The sequence below is a fragment of the Choloepus didactylus genome, chromosome 8 (assembly GCF_015220235.1).
Source record: "Choloepus didactylus isolate mChoDid1 chromosome 8, mChoDid1.pri, whole genome shotgun sequence".
NCBI classification, from domain to species: domain Eukaryota; kingdom Metazoa; phylum Chordata; class Mammalia; order Pilosa; family Megalonychidae; genus Choloepus; species Choloepus didactylus.
The window spans coordinates 145,279,084-145,296,312 of NC_051314.1; the positions used below are offsets into that span (position 1 = coordinate 145,279,084).

The 17,229-nt window shown below is 35.5% G+C and overlaps 2 pseudogenes; one reads left to right on the top strand and one right to left on the bottom strand.

Annotated features, from left to right (window-relative positions):
* The first annotated feature begins 4,813 nt into the window (after positions 1 to 4,813).
* On the top strand, positions 4,814 to 5,234 carry LOC119542414 (annotated as a pseudogene).
* Positions 5,235 to 8,347: 3,113 nt separating this feature from the next.
* LOC119542965 lies at positions 8,348 to 16,731 on the bottom strand (annotated as a pseudogene).
* Between the last annotated feature and the right edge of the window lie 498 nt (positions 16,732 to 17,229).

Consider the following 17,229-nt stretch of genomic DNA (forward strand, 5'->3'; position numbering starts at 1 on the left):
AGTGACCAGCCTAAGTGCTGTTCTCCATGTGGTGGGCCTTCTCTCCTGGAGATAGCCCAGAACTTGGCTTTGACATAAAGCAAACAGAAGAAAAGAAAGAGTGGAGCAAAAATCAATGAAATTGATAAAAGGGGAAAAATAGAAGAAATCAACAAAAACTAAAGCTACTTCTCTAAAAAAAGTCAATAAGAATGATAAACTGCCTGGGCTAACAAAGAAAAAAAAGAAGTACTAATGTCAGTAATGGAATAGGGATCATCACCACTGACCCCATGGGCATTAAAGAAATAATAAAGGAATACTATTGACTTTTTTTTTCCTCCACAAAATGGACCAATTCCTCAAAAGACAAAACTGTCAAAACTTACTATTCTGAGGATGATTATATCAAATAATTTGCATCAAAGATTAATATAGATATATGCTTGCTATTATTTCAAGTTGTCCAACCCCTCATTAACATACTTTTAACTTTAGCTTTAAAAACATATGAAAAAATACAGAATACAAAGCATGGGAAAATTCCAGACTGCAAACGGTTTTGTTCTTGCTGTTAAAAATATTATCTAGGGAGAAGCAAGGGCAAAGCTCACTCTCAGAGGTCAGAGCCATGAAAAGAAATCTTTTTCCTCCCTTTGGATGTGGCATCCCGCTCTTCCTAGAAGTGACAGATCCTCTGACGAGCAATAGGTACACGGGAAGTGAAGCTTTTGTTCTTACTATGAAGAGGCACCAACACCTGGGGCCCTGAAAACAGAGGCTTTCTATGCACTGTTTGAGGATCCCGGGGTTCAGAAACGGTGAGTTCCCTCTGCCAGATGTGGGAAACTCAGGAAGGAGCTTCATGTTGTTGAGCCAGGGCCCTGTGTCCTGTGTTTGAGGTCTTGCTGAGGTGGGGAAATTGGGTATATGTATAGCAGAATACTCTATACTATTTTCACAATTTTTCTATAAACCCAAAACTAATCTAAAATAAGTGCAACATTAAAATTATTGTCATAGATTTCTCACACCTTTTATTTGGTTGATGAGTCCTACTATTAATTTATTTTGACTGCCAATGACAGATCATATTGTCCTTTTATTCAAATAACAGCGTGCATGCTCTAGAAAAGTAAATAATACAGGATCATGAAATTTCACATATGTGCTTGCCTATTTTACATATATTAATGTTAATTTAATAACACATGTCTACAATTATTTATTATGATAATTTAGGGGTGGTTGTTTTGTTTTGTTTTTGTCTGCTAGTCTGGCTTCTGGATTGGCTCTCCAAAAATAAGATCACTTTGGACTATGAACAGGATTCAGATGTTAGAGAACATATTTCACAGGATGGTGGAACATTTTAAAAGGAACAGTTTTATGATAAAAATTAATAAAAGTGCTATTGGTAAGTTGATTCCTTGTGATTGCCTCACTTATTCCAAGATATCTTTGTCTCTATCTTGTTTCCATGACCAGTTTTTAGAAGTAATAAAACAGAATCAATTATTTACAACTCAAAAAATAATATTCAAAGATTGGAGGAATTTAAACGGAACTTGTGACTACATTATTCCATGTTTCATCACGAGCTTTTCTAAAATAGAATAGTTCATAAAATATTCAAACCCATAGTTTTCTAGATGATGCTTTTCTATTGTGATAACATCAATAAAACCAAAATGTCAGAATATTTAGCAATCAGCTTTAAGTGTTATTATACTTTGTGCAAAAATAAATTTATTTAAGGATTGCAATAAATTGTTGGAAATCTAAAGCCTTGAATGTTTAGAAATAAGTTGAATTTCAGGTTATTATAACACCAATATGGCTAATCATGCACCTCATGATAAAAAGGTGTCGGTGCCTTCCTGTATAATAAAATTCAAAAGGAATGTATAACACTATTATTCAATCATGTTAGACCTAAAATACTCCTTTGCACATAACAAGCCAATTACTATTTGATTGTATAGCTGATGTAGTCTATTATGAACATATGTGTCTGTGTACAAGGAATGTTCTCATAAAAAAGATTTTGACACAATAGATTTATTGAGTTAATTGAAATGACAAAATAATTGTATATGTTCTAGCTGAGGAAATTATTAACAAATTAGAAAAGGATGGTACTGACATAAAAGTGCTGGTGGCTATGATAATGGAGCAATGTATCAAAAGGTAGAAGCCACCATTTACCCCCTGTTGGAGACTGAATAATTTCCTCCACAAAAGGCATCTTCAGGTCTCAAACCCTGATCTTGTGGGTGCGAACCCCATTGTAAATAAGATCTCTTGAAGATGTTACATCAGTTAAGGTGTGGCTTATCTCAGTCACATAGGGCTTTAGTCCAGGTTACTGGATCCTTCATTTATAAACAGAATGAAATTAAGACAGAGAGAGAGAGAGGGAGAGAAGCCAGGGGAAACCAAGAAACCGGAAGTCAATAGAACCTAGAAGAGACAAGAGAAGAAACCACCATGTGCATTGTCATGTGATGGAAAAGTCAAGGAACCCAAAATATTGCTATTCAACCAGAAGATACTGACACAGAGAAGGAGCAAGTGTTCTAGCCTATGAAACCGTGAGCCAATAAATTCTTGTTGTTTAAGCACTCCATTACTTGGTATTTGTTTAGCATCTAGGAAACTAATACACCCTCAAAAATGACATGCTTGCTCAACTCATAATCATAATTTAATATGCATAATTTCTGCTTCCACAAAATGAAATATGAGAATCTTTAAAAATATTATACAGTTGGTTTATATGATTTCTGTAAACTCAAGGACCAGAAATCAAGACATTTCTTGAGCCTGTTCTAAAAAAACAGATTAAAAACACATCTGGATCCCCAATGGACATCAAAATCAAATGCAAGCAGGTTAATACCCACACAAATTAACAACATTTATTAACTACTAAAATGTATCATCTAACATGGGAAAATATACTTTATCAAAACCACAGGGATCTTCACATGGATTATAGACTTTTATATTATTAATGTGGGATGATATTTTGAACTAAATGAAGCATGTTAATAAAGCTCCCCAATGAAAAAGCTCTCTACAGAGCTGCATGCTTAATAGAGGACATATTCCTTGTTTACATCAAGTGAGATAATGTAAATTGGAAAGCATGTTTGATGAATGTAAAGTGTTAATCAAGAGATATTAATACATTTTCTAAACTTGAAAATGAATAAATGAGAAGGAAAAATGCAAACCACTTGAATCAATATCTATTATTACAAGAAACAGGCATATGAGAAACATAAGGGGAGTACAGCTATCTTAAATTCATATTTGAATGGAGATATAAAAATTAAGCAAAGGAATTCCTTGAAGGTGGTGGAATAAGGGGTTGTAGAGCCCACTCCTTCACCAAAAACACCTAGAGTCCAGGCAGAAACTGTCCAAAACAGCTGTAATTTCTGGAGCTCGGGAGACCAGGAGTGTATCATGCAACTACAGAGAAGAGAAGGATGAAGAGATGGAGAAACTGCAGAGAGTGACTTGCTGGGCCAAGCCCCTGGTGCCCACCCCTCCCCGCACTCAAGGCAAGCAGCTTCTGGTTGGCCTGTCCCTGCCTGGAGAGCAGCTGTGGACTGGGAGAGCCAGAGAAGCCCTCCCCCTCTCCAGGAATAGAGGGGGATGTGACACAGTTCTAATTCAACTGTTAGCTGAAGAAATTGGATCTGTGGGTCTCAGACTTGGACCTTTCCATACCGGCACCCGCAGTCCCATGCACCATTGTTTCATCCACCTCCCAAGCAGAGCAGACAGAGAGCTAAAAATACCCTGCCTTTGTAGGGCCATGGAGAATAGGTTGCCAAAGAGTGCCACTTGCTGGGCAGGTTTAGAAAGTGCAGCCCTGGGAAACTGCTTTCCTCAGGGCCCTTTGTAACTCTGCACTGCCTGCATGGGTTCCTGGCCCTGTTTTGGCTACGAAATACTCAACAAATCAATCACAAGGAAAGAGATTGAATCAGCCATCAAAATCCTCCCAATAAGGAAAGCTGAGGACCATATGGCTTCACAGATGAATTCTACCATCATTCCAAAAGAATTAATACTAAGCATGCTCAAACTACTCCAAAAAATTGAAGAGGAGGGAAAACTACCTAACACATCCTATGAAGCCAACATCACCCTAATATCAAAGCCTGATACAGTTACTACAAGTAAGGAAAATCCCAGACCAATCTCTCTAATGAACATAGATGCAAAAATCGTCAACAAAATACTTTAAAATCCAATCCAACGGCACATTAAAAGAATTATACACCATGACAAGTGGGTTTCATTTCAGGTATGCAAGGGAGGTTCAAAACAAGAAATGCAATTAATGTAATAAACCACATTAACAAATTGAAGGGGGGAAAACCACATGATCATCTCAACTGATGCAGAAAAGGCATTTGACAAAATCCAGCATCCTTCTTCTTCTTTTTTAGGTAGAGTTGTAATAAATTCCTTTGTAAACAAAATCTTAACTGAAAAGCCACAGTGGAAGGAAAAAGTAAGAATATTACTTGGTAAAATCCAATGAAATCTACAATAGTTCCACAGCACATTTAAGTATTCTAGGGTTTTATATCTTCACCTGCCTTCCATTTCTAAGTTGATTCCTATTAAAATACCAGTTAAGAATATAGGTTTGCAGATCTTGAAAGAGCTGGGCCGTAAGGCTCACCCAAGCACGTGAGCTGGGCTCTCGCGTCTGCTTCCTCTGGGCACTCTCACGCGACACCCTTTCCCCTTGGAAGAGCTGCCGCTGCCGCCCCACCCGAAAAGCAGTCGGACGGTCTGCTGTCACTGCATGCCTAAGAATTAAGGTAAAGGTGGTAAAAATAGACCTAGAGGTAAGATTGAAAATGAATCTGAAAAGAGAGAGCTGGTGTTCAAAGAGGATGGACAAGAGTATGCTTAGGTAATCAAAATGTTGGGAAATGGACCATCTGATGCTGTAAAGAGATTATGTCACATCAGAGGAAAATTGAGAAAAAGGGGTTTGGATAAATACCTCAGACATTATGTTGGTTGGTCTACGAGACAATCAGGATAACAAAGCTGATGCAATTTTAAAAAAATGCAATGCAGGTGAAGCCAGAAGTCTGAAGGCATATGGCAAGCTTCCAGAGCATGCTGAAATCAATGAAACAGATACTTTTGGTCCTGGTGATGATGAAATCCAGTTTGATGACATTGGAAATGATGATGAAGACGTTGATATTCTCTAAATTGAATTTGATATTTTACATTCCAGTTTTTCTGAGGATTGTTCTACATTTTGGATTTTGATCATAACCCCTAAAGAAAATTAAAATTTCGTTAGCATGAGTGCAATCTGTTAAAGCAGATTGACTTGTTTTTAAGGTGTTGGTGTTTCTTTAAAAACTGATAATGCTGAATTATCTTAAGTGAAATGCTAAACTCATTTTGTTCTTTTGATGTCATGGAGCTTATGGGTAAAAGACCTACAGCATCCATTTAAAAAAGAAGAAAAAATGCATTACTGCCTTTCCTACCATTTGCCCTACATGCATTGTGGATTATGATTAAGCCCTTGTTTTGAGAAGTCTGTTGAATGTGAAGAATCTTGAGTTCTCTTGCGATTTTGATATAATTTAAAAGGGGCAGAAATTTGTATTTGAAGTCAAAATGAGGCATATTTAAGTCTCATGTGGCTATTTTTATACTAATTTTTATATCACATAATTCTCTTCATGGTCTTGTGTTGCCACCATAAACATCGACAAAACAGCATATCCAAATGCAGTTTTTAGAACCTGGGTTTTAAAAGCAATTTTGTATTTATAAGGTTTGTAGTTGCAGAAATTAAACACTAGGTGGCACCCAGTTACCGTAACATTAGAAATACTGCTAATAATTATTGACAATTTTTTTACTTAATGTACTTAGGAAATATCCCAAACAAAAAAGATTGTTTTGATGGCATGCCTGTATGTAGAATATTTTTTACAGAACAAAAGATTATCTTAAAGTGTCATTTTATTTTCAAAGTCATATACATTGCAAGCTACTGGATACTTTATAAACACTTAAATTATGTGTAAATGAAAATTTAATTTGATAAATCATATAAATTAAGCCTTTTTAAAACTTCCTAACCTGGAGAAAAAGAAGGGAGTCACAACTTAATGAAAACAGAGTCTCAAATTTCTGAATCAAAGAGCTACAGCTAAGAAATATAGTAATGAAAATGCCATGCTGCAGAGTATATTATGCCCTTATTTTGTGTTAAGGATGTATTTTATTCTGTGTACACATATTTTTCTTTGTATTTTATTGGTAATTTAGGTTTACTCTTCCTTTTTTACTTTCTAAAATTATCAACTGTAAAAAAATGAAATCAAGGGCTGGGGCTAATTAGATCTCACTAGCTGCATTTAAATCTTATGTAACTTGAAAATAGATCAATCATCCTGTACCTTGTGAGGTTTTTATTCTTCTGGTCCCCAGATAACTTTTCAATGATGAAAAGTATTATAAAATGGAATTTCACATGGCTTCTTTAAACAAATCTTTAATCCCACTCAACTGTATAATTTCCTAAGTATGAAAACCGTGGAGTCAAAACATGCTGAGGCCAGAATATGTACGAATAAAACATTTTAAACCAAAGAACAGGAGTTAAGAGTGCAAAAAAAAATAATATAGATTTGACCTCAAACCTAGCTCTGAATTTCTGTGCCAAGAAAAGCAAAATTCTACTCTTAATTTCAATGTTAATAGTATAGACTTGTTTCCAAAATGGTCTGTCTTTTTAAAAACAACAATGCCCATTTAAATGGCAAAAAAAAAAAACCCAAGCAGCAATACATAATTATACATAATATTCACTAAATGGGAAGTGATTTTTAGGATCTAGAATACACTTGCCCTTTGAGTCTCCTCAATGATGACATTGGCTTAGACTAACACTACCAAAAGTAAGAGTACTGTACAAGGGGCACAAATTTACAATAATGCTAGCCTTAAAAGCAGTAAAGCTAAAGAAAATGTATCAAAGAATCAAATAGCACATGCACATTTTACAGAACTTCCACTGATCTATCAGTGCCTTATATGCAATGTGCTTCTTTTCCATACTTGTCTTAACTATCAAGAAAGGAAGGATGAGATTAAAATTAATGATACTAAACTGAGTTGTCTGAAGCCAGTGCTGCACATGTAGGGAAAAGTGCATTTAATTCAGAAGCAATACAGTACAGTGTGAAGATATTGTGGTTAAATGCAAATATTCCAGAGTTGAAAAATGTACAAGGCAAGTGAAGATATAAAACCATAGAACACTGTAAAATCACCTTGAAATGTACAAATATTGCAGTGTTCAAAGAAAGACATTCATTTCATTGTGTAAAGATAGGGAGAAATCCTTAAAGTTACCTATTGTAGTTTATGATATAAGTATATATCTATATAGCATTGTATATACATATATAGAATGTATGTTCATGTGAAATATTTTTTTGCCTAATTATTCTGTTAGTGTTAGATTTGCAACTTCTAGGAGTGAAAACTCCTTTTCACTACAAATTTTTGTCCCCCAAATTAAGAAGTTATTTAATACTGGAAAATATCTCAATACCTTCCTCCTATCCAAAGACTTTCTTCAGATATTTTGCTCCACAACTGTTCACAGAAGCACAATTAAAGGAATTCTAGAATTGTTGACTGCATCTTTTCACTTTGCCAGTTGTTTCAACAACCAAATGTCTTTAAATACTTAAACAAGCTGATGGAAATTATTTAGCAGAGGATAAAAATTCTAGACTTGATTGATTAAAACAGAGCAAACCAACCTCCCTTCACCCCCAAAAATCCAGTGATTTACTCTCACTGTAAATAATATATAAAATTTAAATCTCAAATTTCAAAATAAGTTAAAGAAAACTTCTACCTTCAGGGCCTATCATACTAGAGAGATTTCACTATTGGTAAGGGGAAAATGTATATGAAAAGTTGCAACAAAATTGTTTTCCCACTATTTTTCCTAAGAGAATGTATGTCAACTATACCACCTCTGTCCTTTAAATTTAATAACTTCAAAATTTGTTGGCAGATGTTTTAAGCAAACTGGCATATCAGATCACACAACAACAACAACAAAAAAATCCAAGTTCAGCAAAGAAAACTTACATAAGTCTTTTGTACAGAATTAAAAAAAAAACCAACTAAATGGCTATGATTCCTCTATTAGCAGAAACAGAAACATGTTATGCAGTTTTTATAAATCTGCCATACATATCAATATCTACATAGATACAGATATAGATATGAAACATTAATGGTAGTCTGTTTTTGACTGTGTAGGATCAGTGGATTTTGATCAGACCATGACATGATATGGGCCTTGCATCTTGAGGAACTGGATGATGAAAGAACACCCCCCAGCAACAATCTGAGGTGGTGGGTGACTGAGTGGACAATTATCAGTAGTCATGATTGAAAGTTTGCTGCAGAGAGCCAGCTCGAATGGAAGGCGATGCAGGTTGGGGTTGTCATTCAAATATAGTTCTTCAAGGTTCTCCAGTGTACCAGTTTCCTCAGGAAGATGAGTAAGTAGGTTCTCTCCAAGGCTTAGATATGTGAGATTGGTAAGGTGACCAATGCCTCTGGGAAGAGTGGTCAACTGGTTGTTTGTCAAAACTAATTTCTGTCAATCTTTAAGATAAGCAATTTCATTTGGCAAGAATTCCAATTTGCACTCCTCTAGATCCAACTCTCTTAACCTCTTAAGGTTTCCAAGACCATGGGAAAATTTCCTCAGAAAATTATTTGATAATATTAAGACCTCAAGAGAAACAAGACAAGACACATCCTCAGGGATCTTTGTGAGCTGATTAGTGGCTAAATTCAATTCTACTATACTGGTCCAAGTTCCAAAATCCAATGGAAGGGATGTTAACTGATTGTCCATATTCAGCTTGCTTTATACTTTTGCTCTGGAGAAAATTCCAAACGGGATTTTATTGATTTGATTGTGTTCCATGTTGACAGAACAGATGGTGGAAAATGAGATGGACCATCCACTGGATATAACTGGAAGCAATTTCTAGCTAGGGTCAATCTATTCAGTTTCACAAGACTTGACAAAAGGTTCTCTGGCAAAGTAGAAATGTTACTGTTCTCTAATTTTCAGTTCCACTACATTTTGCCAATGATCTGGGTATTGCCAACAGTCTGTTATATCTTAGACCAAGAGGACTTAAACTGGACATGTTTCCTATAGTATCTGGGAGGTCTAGCAGTTCATTGTGCTGCAAGTCAAGGTTAATTATCTGTGTGCAGTTTCCAATCTCCTTTGGAAGGTGTTCAAGTTGATTGTGAGCTACATCCAGTGTAATGAGGTTACATAATTCTTCAGTTTCAGCAAGTAGTTGTTTGAGTTTGTTCTCTTGAATGCTAAGCATGCTGGGTTTTGACAGGTTTTCGATGTCTTTTTCCACAGTAGATATACAATTAAAGTGAAGGTAAAGAGTAGTGAGAGAACCTAACTTATAAACCACTGGAGGAATTTCTCTCAGTTTGTTATGCCATAAATCAAACATCCACAGCTTCTTCAAGTTATCAAGAGAGTCAGGCAGACTGGTAAGTGAATTTACACTTAGACCCATGAGTGTCAGAGATTTATTAGACAGCCAGCCTCTGCTGGAAGAGACTGCAAATTCCTATAAAGTTCTGTTAATTCAGTCAACTCATTGATTGATGATGGTAATACATGTATAGACCTCTTGGATACATTCAAATGCATTGAATTCTCTTCCCAGCATTTGTTGAGCTCTTTAATCATCTCTGCATTGCTAGACTTTTTTCCGAGTCCTAGGAGCTGGATTTGGCCATTTGATCATATTGTCAACAGAAAAAGCTACTCCTGGTTGGGCAGCATTGGAGTCTTCTTTCCATCTTTGGCATATTTCTCCTTGGTCTTAGGTTCTTTTTATTTGTTCTCTTTCCCAAAACCTCCAGAGGCTTTTGCTTCCTTTTCTCTTTCCTTGGCTGATGGTACTTTGGGATTTTTCTGTTTAGAGTTTTTTTCTTTTCCTAAACTACTAATAATGGTGCCTCAAGTTTGGGCAAGAAACACATGAACTCTTTTTATTTTATTTGCCAACAATAGCAATTGGGAATAAAAGATGAAGAGACTAAGATTCTCCACAATCAAAAAAATGTTGGTCCAAAGAAGTAATCAGCCTGGAATAATATCCATCTGTTACATGTAGGACCTAAAGGCACTATGCCCATTTCTGATAACTCATTTCAGCTGGTAAAATGGTGCTAGTCAATGATTCATCAGGAACAGGACTTGCCATCCTCCTGTCTCACCCTCCTTCCTCTTCCTCCTCTTCAGAAGGGATGCTGCCCAACCACTGCCCCACCCAACCCCTCCCTCACTCATCCCAGCATCCTTCTTAATAAAACACTTCAAAAGATAGGAATCCAAGGAAACACTGCAACATGAGAAAGGGCACATATAAAAAACCCACAGCTAACATCATACTCAATAGTGAGAGATTGAAAGCTTTCCCTCTAAGATTGAGAACAAGACAAGGATGCCCACTGACACCATTGTTATTCAATATTGTACTAGAAGTTCTAGCTAGAGCAATTAGGTAAGAAAAGGAAATAAAAGACATTCAAATCAGAAAGGAAAAAGTGAAACTTTCACTACTTGCAGATGAAGTGATCATATAGTTAAAAAGTTCCAAAAAAACTGTGACAAAGCTACTAGAGCTACTAAACCAGTTCAGCAAAGTGGTGGGTAAGCGTAACATGCAAAAATCAGTAGTGTTTTTATACAACTCCAAAGAAAAAAATTTATTTACAATAGCAACTAAAAGAATCAAATGTCTAGGAATAAATTTAACCAAGGATGTAACAGACATATATTTGGAAAACTACCGAACATTGCTTAAAGAAATTAAATAACTAAAGAACTGGAAGGACATTCACATGTCCATGGATTGGAATGCTAAATGTTGTTAAGACGTCAATTCTACCCAAATTGATTTACAGATACAACGTAATCTCAATGAAAATTTCCAGATTCCAACAACCTACTTTGCAAAAATGAAAAGTCAATTATCAGATTTATTTGAAAGGGAAAAGGGCCCCAAATAGCCAAAATATCTTGAAAACGAATGTAGTTGGAGGACTCACAGTTCCTGACTTTAAAGAATATTACAAAACTACAGTGGTTAAACAGCATGTTACTGGCAAAAATATAGACATATTGATCAATGGAATGTATTTGAGAGTTCAGAAATAGACCCGCACATCTATGGTCAAGTGATTTTCAACAAGGCTGCCAAGTCCACTTAACTGGGACAGAATAGTCTCTTCAAAAATGGTGCTGGGAGAACTGGATATCCATATCCAAAAGAATGAAAGAGGACATCACACCTTATACAAAAATTAACTCAAAGTGGATCAAAGACCTAAATATAAGAGACAGGGCAAGGAGAATCAAACTCTAGAAGAAAATGTAGAGAAGCATCTTCAAGGTCTTGTGGTAGGCAATGGTTTCTTTTACCTTACACTCTAAGCATAAACAATGAAATAAAAAATGGATAAATGGGGCCTCCTCAAAACTGGGTATGTTTGTGCTTCAAAGGACTTTGTCAACAAGGTGAAAAGGCAGCCTACTCAACAGGAGAAAATATTTGGAAACCACATGTCTGAGAAATGTTTAATATCTAGATTATATAAAGAAATTCTTCAACTCAACAGAAAAAGAGAAAAAAAACAATTAAAAAATGGGTAAAAGACATGAATAGACATCTTTCCAAAGATGGTACACAAATGGTTAAAAGCACATGAATCAATGCTCAACTTCACTGGCTATTAAGGACATGCAAATCCAAACCACAACAAGATATCATTACACACCTACTAGAATGGCCACCATTAAACAAACAGAAAACTACAAATGTTGGAGAGGACATGGAGAAACAGGAACACTCATTCACTGCTGGTGGGAATGTAGAAGGGTGCAGCCACTGTGGAAGACAGTTTGGCAGTTCCTCAGGAAGCTAAGTATAGAACAGTCATGTGATCCATAATATACCCGAAAGAACTGCAAGCAGGAACGTGAACAGATGTTTTCATAGCAGCATTATCCGCATGAGCCAAAAGATGGAAGCAACACAAGAGTCCATCAACTGACGAATGCATAAACAAAATGTGGTAGATACATAAGATGGAATATTATTCAGCTGTAAGAAGGAATGAAGTCCTAATGTACACCACAATATGGATGAACCTAGACATTATGTTGAGTGAATAAGTTACACAGAAAAGGACAAATATGGTATGATCTCACAAATACGAACTAAATATTATGAGCACACTCATGGAGTTATCATCTAGAATACAGGCTACCAGAAGATAGAATAAGGATAAAGAATGGGGAAATGATACTTAATTTGCACAGAATTTTATAGTAAGGTTGATAGTAAGTGTTTGGAAATGGATAGAGGTGATGGTAGCACATTATTGCGTGTGTAAATAACAGCACAGAATCGTGTATATTATTTCTGTTGAAAGGGAAAGTTTAGGGTCATGTATATCACTAGAATGAAAGCTAGGGGATGAAACAACGGACTGTATAACACAGTGAAACCTGTTGTGGATATGAAGGCTGTTAATAGTACAAATACAAGAATGTTCTTCCATGAATTAGAAAAAATATATATTACAACTACAAGATGTTAATAATAGGGTAGTATATGGGAAAAATGCACCTAATGCAAACTGTGGACTATAGTTAACAGTAATATCTTAATGTTGTTCCATCAATTGTAACAAAGGAACCACACCGAAGCCAAATGTCAATAATAGGGATATATAAGGGGCATGGGGTTTTTCTTTTGGGGACTATGAAAATGTTCTAAAATTGATTGTGGTGATGAAAACACAGTTCTATGATTATAGTGAGAGCCGTTGACAGTACACTTTAGATGTGTGTGTGACTAAAACTGTGTTAAAACAAAACAAAACAAAACAAAACAAATTCAAAGTACTACAACTGTAAGAGGAGGCAATTTCTAACTACAAATTAACAGAAAAATTCTTGTCTCCTCTATTAGATCATAAGCTTCACAGTGGAGGGTCTGGACTGTTTATTCACTACTTTTCTCTCAGTCCCCTACTTTTTAACAAGTTTCTAAGAAGGGTGAAATGACTATGTTTGAACTAAAATTTAACATATAAATTATTTCATTTTTCAAATGCCCTTAGCCCAAACCCTAGGTCTCCATTAGTTGCTCATCTATTCCCCACGTATTTGTGCTGTGGTAGAATTCCCCAAACATTTACATCTTCATCTTTTAATTTACATTTAGAATGATGTATTTTAACAGTCTCTGTCCTAAGAAATATTATTTAAAAAATTAAAGTCATGCCATGACATGTTTCTCCCACAACACTTTCTGTGAGGGAAGAATTGAGGACCAAAAATGGAAACTAACTTGAAATCTGGTTGCTCTGCTGTCAGTAGATTCTCAGATTACATAGATGCTGGGCAAATTCCCGTGGACAAGATGCAGCTTCCAGGATGTCTGAGGAAAGGCCAGTGAGGGAAGTTTCCTCCCCAGGCTGACTTTTATGCTGTTTCAAGGTCATTACATGTAATCTAATAGAATAAACACAATGCAATCACCTTTAATCTAATCTTTTCCTGAAACCATGCACTGTACTTTCCCATTTCCAAGCATTTAAAAAATTTTAGTATTCATACATGTTTTCACTTTAACAATACATATTTTCTGCAACTAAAAGTCATTTGTTCACATCAATATGCTGTTTCGTTCTTCACCTTGTCTTCTCAATCAAATAATTGTTCCTGAAAAGACTCCATGTAGACTTGTGTAGCTCTGGTTGATCCAGTTTCACTGCGATTTACTAGTGATTGTGTAAATGCACTGGAGTTTTCTTTATTGAACCCTTATCCCATTGGTTGACATTTGTTCTGTTTCCAACATTTCCCTTCCATTGCAACCAGGCCATGGATATTTTGGCACGTATGTCCTTGTTCATATGAACATAAAGTGATGAATGGAATTGCTGAATCATCATGTTTGGCGACTGTCAAATTTGGAGGACCATGATTTCTTCCAAAGTGGTTAAACAAATAGCATCCTCAGTAACTCTGGAGCAGATTCTCTATTTTTTCAATGTTGTTGCTCTGCTGGATGGTGTCTGATTTTTATGAATTGTATACATGTGAAATTTGCTTTTATTTTATTACTTATGGTGCTGTTGATAGCATTGTAAATATACTCTCCCATTCTGTAGTTTCTACTGTCATTTAGGATTTACTAGTTTTAATGTTAGCATTTTAATATTTTCCTTTGTAATTTGCATTTTATAATGTTTAAACAAATCTCATACCTGGAAATCACAAAATTTTTACTCAAATTGTCTAATGAAAATTTATTTGTTTTCTAATTTTTTATGTAGTCCTTAGTGCATTCTACATTTGTTCCTGGAAATCATGAGAGGCAGGGAAGTAATTTAATGTTTCCACCCATGATTATTGGTTGATCCATTATTTCCTTACTGATGTGAAAAGCTACCTCTTACATTTCAGTACGTATTGTATCTGCTTAGGCATTATCTATTCTACTTCCTTAATCTATAGGTTTACTATTATGCCTTCACCACATTTTCTTTATTACTATTTCATTGCAATAGATTTTTGCACCAGGTTGGGTGAGTCCCACAAACAGTTGTAATGATTCAAATTTTCCTTCAATATTTTTAGTCCTGTGCTCTTATTCAGTAATTTATCTATTGCCTTGTCACTTTTAAAGATAAAATCTGTTTTCCATTGGAGTTTTGATTGGATTTGATTGGAATTGATTTAATTCCAATTAAATTAAATGCACTGGAGAATTAATTAGTGGAGAATGTGTATTTTATGTTTTTCTGAATTATTTATATGGGTTAACTGTCACTTATTTAAATTTTCTGTCATTTCAGTGACGAATATTTTACATATTTTCATAAAACTTTATACAGATTTAGTATATGAAACTATTTAATTTGGGTGGGTTTTGTCAATAATACTTCTCCTACAACATATTTTAATTTATTGGAAGTACATGTGAATGCTACCGATTTCAGTAGATTTATATTGTACCCAGTTATTTTATTGAAATCCTGTTAGTTCTAACTGTTTTTGTATCATCTTGCTTAGTTTTTTAAATATAGATAACCATATAAACTGCTAATGACACAACTGTTGGAATATATTTCCAATAGTACACACTGTCCTAATTTTTCAAATCTTGAAACACTGGCATAGTATGCAGCAAAATGTAAAAAAAAAAAAAGCAAGTACTGTGAGACTCCTTGTCTATTTATCTGTCTTTGAAGCACTAACGTTTTATCTTAAAGCTTCATGTTTGGAATATCTTATTGCAAAAAATCTACAATGTTTCATTAGTTTGTGTTTTGATGCCTTTTTTAAAAAAATTATGGCTGTTTAACATCATCAATTTTAGTTTGATTTTATTTAGTCAAATTTTCACCATGAAATTGATTGTTGTCAATTGTAGTAGTATACTTTTAGTCTTAAGAGTTATAACAAGCAAATGCAATGAGAGAATTATTTAGATCTGGGTTAAAAAAAACAGCAAAAATACATTTTTGATTCATTTAGGATAATGTGAATATGAAAGAATATTGATAATATCAAGAATTTTTATGAATCATTGGTTTCAGTACCCTAGGAATTTTTAATTGATTTTTAAATAGTTATTCATTATATAAAGGAATTTTTGGTATAAAAATTATTAATGAGATATAAATTATTTATGAGAGGAATGCCATCATTCTAGGTTTATATTAAAGAATCCAACTTTTCACTCCCCCTGACACTCAGGAAGAGTTTGGAATGGATGATACAACAAAACTGCTAAATATTGAAAACTTTTGAAGCTTATTTAATGGTACAGGCAGGTTCATTTTGTTTTCTTTAATTTTCAGTGTTTCAGATTTCCATTTTACACTTTTCAAGGAAATAAATAAAGCTTCTTACATCACTGGGAATTTTTTTTACAGTGTTATTTTAATGCCATTGCTGGTTTCCTTTTGATCAAATATATTTGTATTTGACCCACATATTCCTGAGTAAATTTGATTGTTAAGTGTTCCTCCAGTGCCATCCAGCTCTTCCAGATCCAGGTCAGTTTCCTCCCTCTGTTTTTCAAGGGGGTGATCACATGTGTGAAGAGTATCCCCTGAATAATGGTTTTCAATTCTGGGAAGACTATAATCTACACTTATTTACAAATGTCGCATCTCCCTGTGTCTTTTTAAGGATGAATTTTTTAAAGGAAGCTATTTTTAGAAGGGCATATTTCATTTCAGTTGGATTAGCCTCTGCAGCCCTTTCTTCTTTACTAGGGGGATCCTTACTCTCATGCCATGGTGGAGGGAGAAGTAGAAGCCTGGGCAAAGCTTTAAGTCCTTCTGGGTAGGGATTGACCCAGTATTGGATGGGGATGAGTCCTCTGTTGTCTTACCACTCTGCCCTTCTGGCTCTGTTCTGCTTTTGGATACTACCACAGAATGCTGCACAAGCCTCATCTTTTCTATGTCTGAGTGCCCAGGATCATCACAATCAGAAACATTCTTTATCTCAAGGGAAGAGGTCTCTGATGAGGTGTCAGGGAAAGGAGACCTTTCAGCCACAACCTGCTGGTGCATCCTGCTTTCCCCATTCTCACTCTCCACATGTAAGAGAGGCCCTTTCCCTTGGACTTGAGGATGAGATTAGAACTGAAGTCCCCAGACCCCTCTACCACCTAAAGTCCCCTGCTGACTTATCCCCCTTTCACAATGACTCCTTTAGAAAGTGGGATCAGATTGGGGGGAAAGACAGAAGAGGGAAAACACTCCCTAAACAGTCAACAGAGTCACTCCCAACAGTCATATAGGAACTTGGAATGTTTGTAAGGAGGCTGAAGGGACAGTGATGTGTGGGAAAGCAAGTCTAGGGAATTTGGATGTGTTTTATTTTGAGAGAAGCTCACAAATGGCTAGTAGAGCTCAGGGGGTATGAGAGAGTTGGGCAACAATTCCAGGGGTCAAGATTCTTCCAGTTCACTCTCAGAGCTGTTGGAACAGTCTTATCTCAGGCAATGCCCCACAAATATGGATTAGGAATGAACCAGGGGGTTTTGTCTGCCTATGGTGAGAGCAATC